The 13,221-nt window shown below is 33.2% G+C and overlaps 1 protein-coding gene across 3 annotated transcripts in view; it reads right to left on the bottom strand.

Moving 5' to 3' along the window:
- Cpes (Ceramide phosphoethanolamine synthase) overlaps positions 1-1,180 on the bottom strand; it is a 161,369-nt gene extending 160,189 nt beyond the window's left edge. Inside the window, exon 1 of one of the 3 annotated variants that reach the window (XM_085820866.1) lies at positions 1,030-1,180. The gene's annotated coding sequence lies outside the window, so the exon portion shown is untranslated. The remainder of the gene's footprint in view (positions 1-1,029) is intronic. The other 2 variants (XM_085820867.1, XM_085820865.1) reach the window with 2 other exon arrangements.
- Positions 1,181-13,221: the final 12,041 nt, after the last annotated feature.

The following is a 13,221-nucleotide window of genomic DNA, read 5'->3' as shown; positions in this document are numbered from 1 at the left end:
AAAGAACTTCAGCAATTTAAAATCACACGTGTAGGAAAGTACTCATGCAGTCAGCCCATACCGCGATCAGCAATAAATTCCATTACAAAATTAATTATCAGTATGTTAATTTTTAACATTTCCTCTTAGTCTGTGTTTTATGATAGTTTCGTCCACATAATCCACAATTCTTGTAATTCCTATTTAAATGATATATGTCATATTTATGTTCCAATAAATAATTTCAGTTCTTAAAAAGTGAAATCACAGTATTTGATGATTTATCCGTTTCACATTGTAAGAAATGAGACTTACACTTCAAACTTTAGACAACTTTCAAACTTTAGTTATCATTATTTAAAATGTAAATACTTTTAAAATACGCTTAAAAATGTACATAAGAGTAAAAAATATTTAAAACAAAAACAACCATTTTCTATAAACTTTAGTTTTCATATTTCAAATGTAAATAGTTTTTAAATACGCTTATATATATGCACATAAGAATAAAAGTTATGTAAAACAAAAACAACCATTTTTCATACCATGATAACTTCATTAATTGTTATTACAAGAAACTTCTTAAAAAAACATAGGTGCTACTGAAGAAACACAAAGTATATGAAATAAATGTTTCGCTGACTGTGCTTCTATCGTATCGTAAGTCCTTTTATCGTTCACTGCATAAGAAGTAAATATTCGTGTGCTGTAAAATAAACTTCGGTGTATTAAAAGGCGCAAATGGATCTAATCTCATTCCGAAACAAAATAACATCGCTACGCAGAGAAAGGTAACAATAAAAAAATTTTCAAGTTATAAACAGAAAAACAAAAGCGAAATGCAAATCGAAATACTTAAATATAACGATTTACAAAACACGTGGAATTATGTTTCTTACAAAATGGTAGAATTTTATTTGTAAAATCTTTGTATTATGTGCTTATTTTAAATTTAACTATGTTACAAAACAAATGGAATGTTAAATTTATTATGCATAAAATAACACTAGAACTAAAAAAAAAAAAAAAAAAAAAAGAAAGAAAATTTACCTTATTTACATAAAATGTAATCCGCACTTATTTATCACTCATTACTCTGAATCTTGGATACATGAAATGAAGCAACAATCCCTTCTAACTGTGTTACCGAAACGACGCAATACTTGGCGCATTATCAACACAATTTGGCGATATCCATTTTGACACAACCGCTCAACAGCTGTTTTAATACTCATTTACAAATAATAGTAATTACTTAAAACTGCTTCGGACTCAGTATTGAACGTTGATTTGTTCGTTCGATGAGCAATTAATTTACGAATAATATTTTGATTTCTTTCTACATTTTATTTGTAATGCTTTTGAAATTTTGTTATCGGGACCGGATTCAGAAATGTACGTATGTACAAGTACATGTAGAATATAACAGGTCGATGTTAGATGTTATCAGATGCGATTTTGTTGAAGTTTTCATAAATGAATAGGATATTTTTACATGGAAGCGAAATTCACTTTTTTGGCACATCTTTGAAACCTACTTTTCACTCAGAATAGCCCAAATTATTTTTATTTTATTTTATTTTATTTTTTTTTTTTTTTTTGCAAGAAAAGAAGGCCCAATTCACAAAACTGGGAGGCTAGAGTAAAACTTATCATGGAAGTCCTTACCCCAGGTCTAATTTTCTCAATACTCTGACAAAGATGCAAATAATCGTTTATATAAAGCCCATTTCATATAAAGTACGTCTGAAACAATCCTGTTATTCAAGCGCCGCCCAGATGGTATAGTGGTTAGGAAAGCCTGACCGTAATACCCAAAAGCCTGGGTTTGAATCCGCGAGAAGGCATGGTTGTAACTGTCCGTCCCTTCATAGGAGGCGATGGTGGCGCACCTATGAGGTGCCTCCATAATAAAGAGACTACTACATCTGGCCTTGTATAGATTAATGGACTGTGTTACACTGTAACTGTCACGATCTGCCATTGGGGGGGGAGGAAATCTTGTTCAACATTTTTTATTCAAAGCTCTTCAAAGTTAGAATATTTCATCTTTCTGTATCCCACTTTCTTTTTTCCTTTTGTGGTTTCAGTTTAATATTCATCGTATAAAATATAATCTTATACGTTTCAAATCACAGTCTTGTTTTCTCGAAAACAATAAAAAAAGACTGGAAAATTAAATAAAATCTGAAAGCTTTCAGATTTTATATTACGCCCAAAGGAGCGTTTCTCTCATTGACACATACATACACTTTTCGAGAGCATTTGGGCTAACACCCCTTGGGGCTAAAAATATTTAAAAGCAGCATATGTTCAGAATTTCAGAGAAACAGTCTCTCGCGCTGGAGATAAAAATATTTTTTCTGTATACTGTGTTTCTACTGCTCACTTTGAAATTGTTGAGTGTCTTAATCAAAAATTCGCTAATATTTAGAAATAGGTAATAAAACAAATTCGGAATTTAAGATTACAGGTCTCCATATTTGGATGGAGAACTACGTTATTCAAAATAACTAGTGTTTAGGCTCTAGGTAACATTGTTTGCTAACTAGGCTGTAGGTAGCATTGTTTTCTCACAATGCGAGAAACATGCAGATTTTTCATTATTTAATTTCTTTAAATATATATATAATATCTTTTGGCAACAATTTATAACGTGATACAGCCGTTTATAGTGATTCGACGCATCAACGCAAAATGCCATTTCGAGATTAATAGCTATTCTTTTAGCCCTTTATGCTATAAAAAGGAAAAAAAAAAAAAAAAATATTTACAAAACATAAAACCAGATGCCCGGGCCCAGTCTGTTACGGAACACCCTCTTTGACTTTTCCCCCTGTAATTAACGTCCTAGAAAGGAAAATATATAAAAAAATTTCACATATTGTAAGTACTTTATTTGCAGGCCCAAACTTGCTACACACGTGTCCCGTTTGGAGAAACCGAGCCATTGTTGTTGCTAATGCTCACTTGTCTGATCTATGTTCAACCCAAGCCACGAAATTCCTTCCTGGCAAGGGGCGCAAGTTTTTTTTATGCCTGTCGTTGGTAACTGCCTTGAGCACCATGCAGGTGACAGTGCGATTTAGCTCAGTTCCGCCCCTAATTTTGATAGACAGCAGTCCGAGGGGGAGGGACCGAGTGTCTCCCACCCCTCTTTTCCTACCATCAGCCTTTCGGCTTGCCGCATATTTGGAGTGCCCCCATACCGTAGGGACCCTATACATTTACAAACACCCGTGATTTCTCCAAGATTCAAACCCGGACACCTCAGCACGGCAATCAGCAACGCTAACCACTATACCGGTTGGGCAAAGAAATCACAAAATTTTTTATTGATTTTACCGCAAACCTTAATTAAGTTATAAACACTTGAAGAAATAACTGCAATTAAATTATTTATTAATTCAAGAATAAATTGCATAAATAAAATGTAGAATTTAAAAAAATTAGTTTCTTTCAAATGCGGCAGAAATTATTTCTTCCAGTGGGTTATCCCGAAGTATAAACTCCAAACAGCCTTATTTGGAATGAACTTACCTACGCTCTCTGAGTAAATATAGATCTTATCACGTATATAGGTGGTGACTATTTCTCAGGATTCCTTCTCTATCAGTAAAACACCTCCAATAAAAAAGAACCTTACATGGCTATTTCAAGAGACTGCGTGCTCCAGACACTGCTCAGGTGGAAACATACCTAGAATCCCTATGTAAACTTTACCTGGTCGGAGAACCGTAATCGCGACAAGTAAATTGGTAATACTAACAATACCATCTTAAACGCTCTCCTCTGGAAGCTGCAGAAGATTAGATGTAAAGCAACGGTCTTTTTGCATAAAGATAATAATACTAGGTGAAATTTTCAGTAAGCAGTACATCTGGCTCAGTCAAGTACCAGTCATGTTGAAAAATCTAAAGTCAACTGTTTGAGAGATACGCATAAGTTTGCTGCTGTCAACAATTACAAATAACAATTTTCAGATGGTGCAGTTACTGTCAGAAGACCCTGACAATCCGACAGACTAACTATTTCCATGATTAATAACGAAGTTCATTATTCTTGAAATCATGCTTTTGGAAATATTCAGCTCCCTGAAGATGCCCAAATGTGTCTGATCCACTAAATTTCTATCAATCACTTGTCACTTCTCAGTTACTGTCAGAAGACCATGACAATCCAACAGACTAAATATTTCTATGATTAATAACGAAGTTCATTATTCTTGAAATCATGCTTTTGGAAATATTCAGCTCCCTGAAGATGCCCAAATGTGTCTGATCCACTAAACTTCTACCAATCATCCGTCACTTCTGGCCTTTATTTAAATATTATCTTCTAGATATGATTAAAAACATTTAATCACTTTCTAAAATAAAGGCGACATCTCTCATTTGTTTTTATGATTTGCTCACGTACATCTTGTTTGCATAAACCAGGCACAAATTCTTGGTAAGCAGCAAGGTTTTGTGCCCAGCGGAGCTATAATTAATCTTTAAACAGTTAGTTTCATGTTTACACTTAATTTGACCACAAATGTAACTTCCAACAAACCTTCATTCAGTACCATCATAGACAAAATGTTTATAAACAGCAGTGAAGCCTTTTATATATAATTCTTTTTTTTTTTTTTTTTTTTTGTTTTGTTTCTAGCCGAGAACTGCAATATTTAAAAAAAAAGAGAGAGAGAGAGAGATTGCAATAAGATTCCAGTTAAAAAATTTTAAGCTGAACCATTAGAACAGGCCTACTAGTTTTCGGAACTCAACTAATTTCGGAAGTTCTATACAAAATATAAAAGCATGCATTAAAAAAAAAGTTTTCAAAATGCAGGATCTTTCTTATCAAATAGGACAAAAAGAAAACATACCTGTGAACGTTGAAATTACTTTATTTTAATAAAACAAGTTTACAGTTAAACTATAGTTATCCAAGTTTCTATAGATGTTCTATATGTACCACTCCGGTGAAACGGTAAATATCTATGCAGTATTTCACTTCTTGCCACATTCGCGACAGAATATCCTTTGTTAATTATTCGAGCACTTCAGTTATCCGCTGTTTAAATTGCTGTTAAGTTCTGGAGGCACGAACACTTTGTCTTTAAGAAAACTCTATGAGGAAAATGCACATGGGGGGAGATATGGAGATCTTGATGGCCAACAAAGCAATTGCATATCGATTGACACAGCAAAGCCATTCCAGTGATGGGGTAGACTATTATTCAGGCACTGGTTCAGGGTTTTATGCCAATGTGGTGGAGAACCGTCTTGCCGCAGAATGAAGCCGGGAACTGCTTTTTCCGACTGAGGGAACAATCACTGTTATACCACATTTCAGTAAATGTACCCACTAATCGATTTTTCCACGATGAAAAGCACAACTGTTGGAAATGGCGCAGAAAATGTTCCCCTTTTGAGGAATCACATCATGTGGATTTTCCGCATCTCAAAGTCGTACATTACATTTTTTTTTTTTTTTTTTGATTAACTTTGCCAGAAACATGAAAGGTGGCTTCATCGGTAAAATAAGTCTGTTCGTGAAACCACTTGAATCCAGCTTATCTTCAAAATTATCACAAAAAACTTTATGCCACAATTTGTCGAAATGTTTTTTTTTTTTTTTTTTAACACTTGCACCATCTGAAAAGTGTACGGCGGAATTGTAAACGTTTCCATAACACATGCCACACCATCACACTGAGTTTTGACGAATTTTTTCAACCACTTCATACAGGGCTGCTGTTCGTTTCAGGTTGGTTTTGTTACACAAGCAATCTGTGTCTTGACAGTCTGATGCCGTGGTTCTTTACCAAATTTTGTGCCAAAATGTCTTTGAACGAGGATAAACAATGATGACTTGGAGTATTCCAAAACACAGTACACTTTCTCCTGCATGGATAGTGGCATTTTAATTACCAGTGCCTCTAGTCAGAAGATTTTTTTTTTTTGGCAGATAAAACTTGTATAATTGTAGATTCAGAATTAATTTCTTTCGACTTAGTAAATCAATTGGAGAATTTTTTTTTTTTTTTTGCTCCATTCAATATGAAACATCCTGTAAAAATGACAAGCAGTATTTTTATGAAATTATTCTATCATAAATCAATGTGGAAAGCTTTGCACTCATTTAATAAGAAAAAGATTTAATTATAAAATATGTAGCTTGAGTTTTTCTTCTACTGGATCGTTTGCACATGAAGCTTGTAACAAATATTAAGTTAAATAACAATTTATATTCCAAAACATGAAATTTCCTTAGCGAAAAACATATAATAATAATAATAATTATTATTATTATTTTACATTTAATAACTTCAATTCATTTGTAGCTGTTACTAGTAGTTGTTAACAACAATTGAATATATGAAAAAAAAAAACCTTTAAATGTATCCTTTCTAATCTGATTTCGAAAATCATCATTCAATTCCATTCGTTTTCAGCAACATACGTTAAGTCAATTTAATAGTTTCCAGACGTACAGCGGCAACGCTAAAGGATTAACTGAAGTTTCATCAATAAAATCTTCGTTCTTTCTCGACTGTTTACTGAATGAATACATGTACTAGCTCCAATGTATTTAAAACTGAACATTCTTCTGTGATTAAAATTTTGACTAATATAGTTCTTAATATAAAAAAATAAAACAATATTTGAAGAATATGCACGCTGATTAGTCTTTCTGTTCTACAGCGAAAGAATGAGTAAAAACATTTCGCATGGGCCGAGAATATGTAAATGATAATAATACTTTTGAAGGTGGACTACTAAAATCACTGACATTAGAAAACAGTGCTTGGGTCAGTACTGAGTGACACAGATGTAAGAAATACTGAGTAACCCAGGAGATTAAAAGTCAAGGAGTTATTAGCAAGATTGGTTCTGTTTAAAACAACTAATTTGTGCATTCTACACAAACAAAACCTCCATATGATGGATACCCCGATTTCTTAAAGCAATTATTAAAAAAAATGTCAACACAATTAAAAAAGAATAGCGTTGAATTTAAGTAAGTAATGTGAGATTACCCCTCTTAAGACTCAGATTTCATTCTAAGTAATTAATACTTCCTTAAACTATGAAAAATGCAATTATGGAACACTTTGAGATTACAAGGGGTGTTTAAACATTTTTAGAATGATTTTGGAGCTGTTTAATCAGTTCTTAAAATATAAACGGCACATTTTAAATGCTCTATGTGGTAGCCTTTTTTCTGAACTACAAGCCTGCGTCATGATTACTATGATAGAAGGGTTTTCTATAAAATTTCTATAGTAATGATTTCCATTCTTTTTCCACTACTAGAGTCTATCAATCGTGGTGGGCTTGCGCTTAGAAAGTTTTTTTCAAGAGACCAAAGATACAGTCCATAGGTGACATGTCAAAGGACTTTGTAGGAATACGTTGAAAAGGTGTATGCAATACCTGTATCAGTCTTCATTTTTTTCAATGAATGCAGTGGTACTTTTCCAAGTATGACTTGTTGTGTGATATTGAAATTTCACTCTCATAATGTCATTGGGATACAGAAACTGAATTTCTGCTGAAATTATCGGACATAAAACCTTCTCTTGATAGCATGCTGAGTTGATTTTTAACACTTTCCAGTCTTCTTATTTTGTAAACCATTGTAAGAGAATCTTGCAACAACCATAAATACTCTACTGAAATGTTATTTGCATTGACATAATCAGGTTTTTACATTTTTGTTTCTTTGTTTTTGGTAATAAACAGACATTTTTTTATACAGTCATTTAAGTAAAGCTATAGGTGTTTGAGGATAATAATAAAGAATCAAAAGAATACAAAGTTCTATAACTAAAATATTTCTTCTTCGTCTTTAAAACAGGATACAAGGTGTGACACACACACACACACACAAAAAAAAAAAAAAAAAAAAAAAACACTAAGTGTGTAGCTTAAAAACAGACTGGCAACAACTGTTTTGGTGACATCATACCACATGCCTCCTCTATCCATGCAACCAGTTTCGACTTAACTGACCAAGCCATTGTGGTATACTGCGTCATTGAGTAAACACGTGCAACTGCCTTCTGTCGGAAAAATGCCCAATATAAAAACCGAACAGCGATTTAACATCAAGTTTCTTATGAAACTTAGGAAATCAGCCACGGAGGAAACATTTCAAATGTTAACAGTGTGAACTTTGTCTCATGTATGGGCGTTTGAATATCATAAGTGGTTTTCAGGGGGAAGGGAGAGTGTGGAAGATGAACGCAATGGGTTTCCAGTAGTCAGACTGTTAATCAACACTACTACATTGAAGTACTAAAAAGACTTCATGAAAAAAAAAAGGCCATAGTTGTGGAGTGAAGGATGGCTGTTGCACCAGAACAATGCACCCACTCACACGGCCCTATCTGTCAAGCAGTTTTTGACCAGCAAAAACATTACTGTGATGGGGCATCCTCTTTATTCATATGATTTGGCTCCATGCGACTTTTTTTTTTTTTTTTTTTTTATATCCTAAAGTTAAATCTTGCTTAAAGGGAACCCATTTTACCTCAGCTGAAGAGGTTCAGGCAGAAACGGAGAATCTTCTGAAGGGCCTTCTAAAAAACCTCGTTCCAAAACTGTTAATAGCAATGGCAGCACCAAATGCAGAAGTGTGTGAATGCTGAAGGGAACTACTTTGTAGGTGACAATGCCACACAGAATGGATTCTGTAAGTACTATAATTTATTGGACCAGTCTTTTTTTTTTTTTTTTTTTTTTTTTTGTGTCACACCTTGTATACATCTTTAATTTTCATACATATTTGATACACATTGCAGATTTCTTAAATAAAAATATAACACAGGTTTTTTTATAAAAAGAATAAGGCTTATGAAAACAATAATAATGCAACACTAAGTGATAACAATAAAACTTCTCTCTTAACGTTGCCACTCGGGAAGTCTTAGTAGTTACATAATGGAATTAAATTATGTTGTCACTCGACAAATTTCAATAGTTACAAAAGAACATTACGTCACCACTACAAACCTATGCGTCATCAAAGATCACAATGCATTTCCATTTATCTAATGCTAACTAGTTTTCATACAGGGTTCTACAAACTGCTCAGCGTTGAGCACATATCTGGTGAACATTAAGTTTTTTAGCTTTTTTAAATTGTAAATATTGTTTTATTATTTTACTACAGATGCATTTAAAGATTTTGCAGTTCATTCCTAAGCCAGCAGGTTTTCTCTTATTGGAAAGGATTAAAATGTAGAAATAGAACTATATATTTAAATTTAGAATTAGTAAAAGTAGTACCTTTTCCCAGTATTTGTTTGCAGTCTTTTTTCTATGTAGAATTACCGACTGATGGTTTCTGTCTTTACGATTAATGATGTTGCTTATTTTGCTATTAGAAATTTTAATACTGCGTATTTCACAATGTAATATGAATATTTCTCTTCGGAGAGGCCAAAAACATTTCCTTTAATATGCACTTCGTTTACATGCAACATTCTGAAAAAAAGAATACATTTAAATAATACTTTTCATTTAAAATAATAAGCTGTCGCCAAAATTTTTTATTACAAAATATTTCTTTTTCTAAAATTCTTTATAAAAAATTTTTACTTAAAAAATGTGTAACACTGTTCGTTTTCAGGGCCATCAAATTGCTCATTAAATTATGTGAAAAGTGCACCGAAGAACAAGAAGCTCATATTGAAAAATAAACTATTAAAATTTTCTCGGTTTCTTTCTGAAGTACAGTCAAGTCTTTAATCCGGACTCGTCGGGACTTCGGCGATTCCGGATTATAGATCATCAGTTTAAATCTGGTAAGATGGCATGCAGAAATTATAAAATTAAAAATATGAAACCGTAATTTATGAAATAAAGAGCAATTATGATTTAAAAGGTATCAAAATTTAAAAAAAAAAAAAAAGCTTAATATTTATCTTTTTTAACTTTATTAAACATTCCTTTCAATGCGCGCATGCATAAAGCATATATTATGCATAGTCGAAATTAGAAAATTGCAACCAGAAAACTATTTGATTTGCATTCATGATATTTATAAAGACGAAGAATTTGATTTAAATCATATCAAAGACTAAGTATGTCGAGATGAAATACTACATTTAGTAAGGAATTATAAGCCGAATAAAATAAAAACATCTGCCCTGAAGATAAGGATAATGCTGAGAGATCAACTTCCAGTTCATTGCGCACCACGACGTCCCCCCCCTCAGAGCAGTGTGAAATTGATAAACAGATTTTGAAATGGTTAGAGAAACAAAGGAGCCTTTATCCGTTTTTGCAGCAATTCCACTTTTTGTTTGATGGACATCGAAACATGCTTTCCCTTTGCAGATCCTTTGGCAGCTCCAGCATCGGAAATTCTATTTGACATAATCGAAAGTTCAAGCTTACTTTTATAAAATTGCTCTAACAGTCTGCAAAAAATAATAAGCTGGATCCAATTTGGAGATTAAGGAACAACGCAATCTGCGACATCAACTGAAATAGATAATTTTAGCTTAGCTTATACCATCAGTTATACATTAAAAGTGCATGCGTAAATGTATTATGCACATGCATTAACGACTTTTGACTGTATATTACATGGAATGCTTTTGGAGCTATTTACATTTATATATGATTCCACCTACATATATATACTTGTGTGCAAAACTTTCCAATTTTGGCAGTAATTCTACAAAAAATTAACTGGGAGAGGTGGAATTCATACTACAGAGGCATAATGTAGCACTTAAAGACGAATAAAGTATAGTAGCAGAAAAGTTAATAGGTCCTATACGGTACAAAACTAATAGAAAAGGCTTTATTGACAGAATGGCGTTGGTACAAAAATTTGTCTGGCCAAGAGGTAGAAGAAAAAAAACAAAGAGCTTAAGTAAAGGATATGACCTCTCCTAACTGCAATAGTTGCTTTGCACAGTTTGTTGATAGTCAACACCAGATTATCCAACAGTTCTTGGGGTACTAGTTTCTATTCTTTAAGGAGCATCTGTTTCAGTTGTCTGATATTCTCCGGAGGATAAGATCGCGTCGCCCACGCGTCAACTTAAAGTATCCCACACCTATTCAATGAGATTTAAATCAGGGAAGCAGGCTAGACAATCCATTCTTCTCTTTCCAGGAGCCCTCAACGTCCTGTGTAGCCGTGCACTCTGTGTGTGTGAGTAGCTATGTACCAAGAGTCTCGTGTAGCCGTGCACTGTCACCCGCGAAAACAAAGTCTGAACCAATGACCACCCCACAAGGAAAAATGGGGGAGGATAACTTCATTTCAGTATGTCTGGTAAGTAAACTTCTGTCAAAAATGCGGAGCTCTGAAAATGTGTCTATCTGTTCATTGTAATGTCTCCCCATAGAAGCCTATTAGGACCACACCAAAGGTCTCTTTCCCTTAAAAGTATCAATGCAATTCAAAAAGAGTAATGTGAGATTACTTCTTCTCCTTAAGCACCAGATTTCACTCCATGTGACTAATATCTCTTCTTCAAACTACGAAAACCACAGTTACAGGACATTTTGAGATTAAAAGGGGAGTTTACACATTTTTAGAAAGAATTCAAAGCCGTTTAAATAATGCTTAAAATGCAATCCGTATTTTTTAAAATATTTCATCTGTTAGGCTTTTTTTTTTTTTTTTAATTATAAGCCAGCACCATGATTACCACAATAGAAGGGCTTTTCATAAAATTTCCAGGAGTAATGATTTCCATTCTTTTTTCACCAGCCTCTGTTCCTAGCTATATCAACTGAAGTCGAGAATCGTTTGTCAGCCTTAAACGTTTCTCATCAGTAAAGAGGACATGACTCCATTGAAGTTATCAAGTCCTTGTGTTACCTATCCCACTGTAAATGGTATACAAATGGACTGTTGTCAATGATATGCAGCATTCAGAGCAACGGACAAATAGGGCATTTTCATGAAGTCATCTGGCCATAGTAAACAGAGGCACCTGTCGTCCGGTTGCCATGTGCAACTACTGTGCCTGTCATACTTAAACCACTCTCATCAGTAAAGAGCATGCGACTCCAGTGATTAGTTGTCTAATCTTTGTGTTCTCGACACCACTATAAACAGTGCTTCTGTCAACTGTTCAACAACAATTTTCTAATCAATGGAATTTATGAAAAGTGATAATAATAACGAAGAAGATATAACACAGGTTTTCATTATGATAATGAAGCCCCAGTCATTGAGTGAGCTAATACATAATATGGCGGACAGCCGGATACATAATGTGGTTTTAAATCCAGAAAATATTTTACTGATAATAACGAAGTGACAGAGAGGTTGCTGAGAAAAGATTTCAGCTGACAGTTTAGTATGAATTCTTGATACAGCAATTAAAGGACTTGAACTGTGAAACTTTGCAACTGAAGAAGAAATTATATCATCTATAAAATTAAAGAGAAAGTATTAGCACAAAAAAATGAAACACCTTTAACAACTTACATTAAAAAAAATGTTAATAAAACAAGCAAATAAACAGAGATTTTTTTCACTGAAAATCATTATTTCATAAATGACTATTCTATATTTTCATCATGTCATCTTACTAGATTTAAACTGATGACCTAAAATCCAGAAATTTTCAAAATACCGAGTTAACGAAGTTAGGATCATTCCCGATCATGGACTTTGTACTGTATTAGTGAAAATAGCACATTTTTATTTAAGTACAAAGGATATAATCTATACTCAGAAACAGACTGCAATGAAATTAAATGCATCAACAAACCAATCCAAAAACATTATCTCAAAATTAAAGAAAAGTAAAATATGTTGCAAAAGAAAGCTTCGAATTAGTCTACCAAAGATTTATTCAGCAATTCTAAAAAATCAGTCTGATTGTTTCAGATGAAACCAATGTAAGGCTAAATATAAGAATACAAAAGCAAAGGCAGGAACAAAAAGATCAAACAAGGACACTGTCTGCATTGCAAATAGGTGGGCCACTCAAAAAAACTTCAACAGAAACGAGTCTGCACTTTTAAGTGAGCAGCATTTAAACTTTAATAATTCATTTTTCCTATCTGTGCTATGCATGTCAATCAGTTTTAAAAACACAAAATATTTTTTAATATGAAAATGCCTGAAAAATTCTTTATTTCTTCATTTATAACATGCAAGTGATAAATACGTCCAAGTTCTAATACATTCATTAATAAAAATGATTTAACGTTTTATGGAATGCCTGCCTACAGAATAATTAACACTCTTAACAACAGAAAGTGAAACATA

This window comes from Stegodyphus dumicola, chromosome 7 (assembly GCF_044657685.1).
Source record: "Stegodyphus dumicola isolate Sdum_Otavi_A_Nest chromosome 7, ASM4465768v1".
Taxonomy (NCBI): domain Eukaryota; kingdom Metazoa; phylum Arthropoda; class Arachnida; order Araneae; family Eresidae; genus Stegodyphus; species Stegodyphus dumicola.
This window is presented reverse-complemented; position numbering and strand designations above follow the sequence as displayed.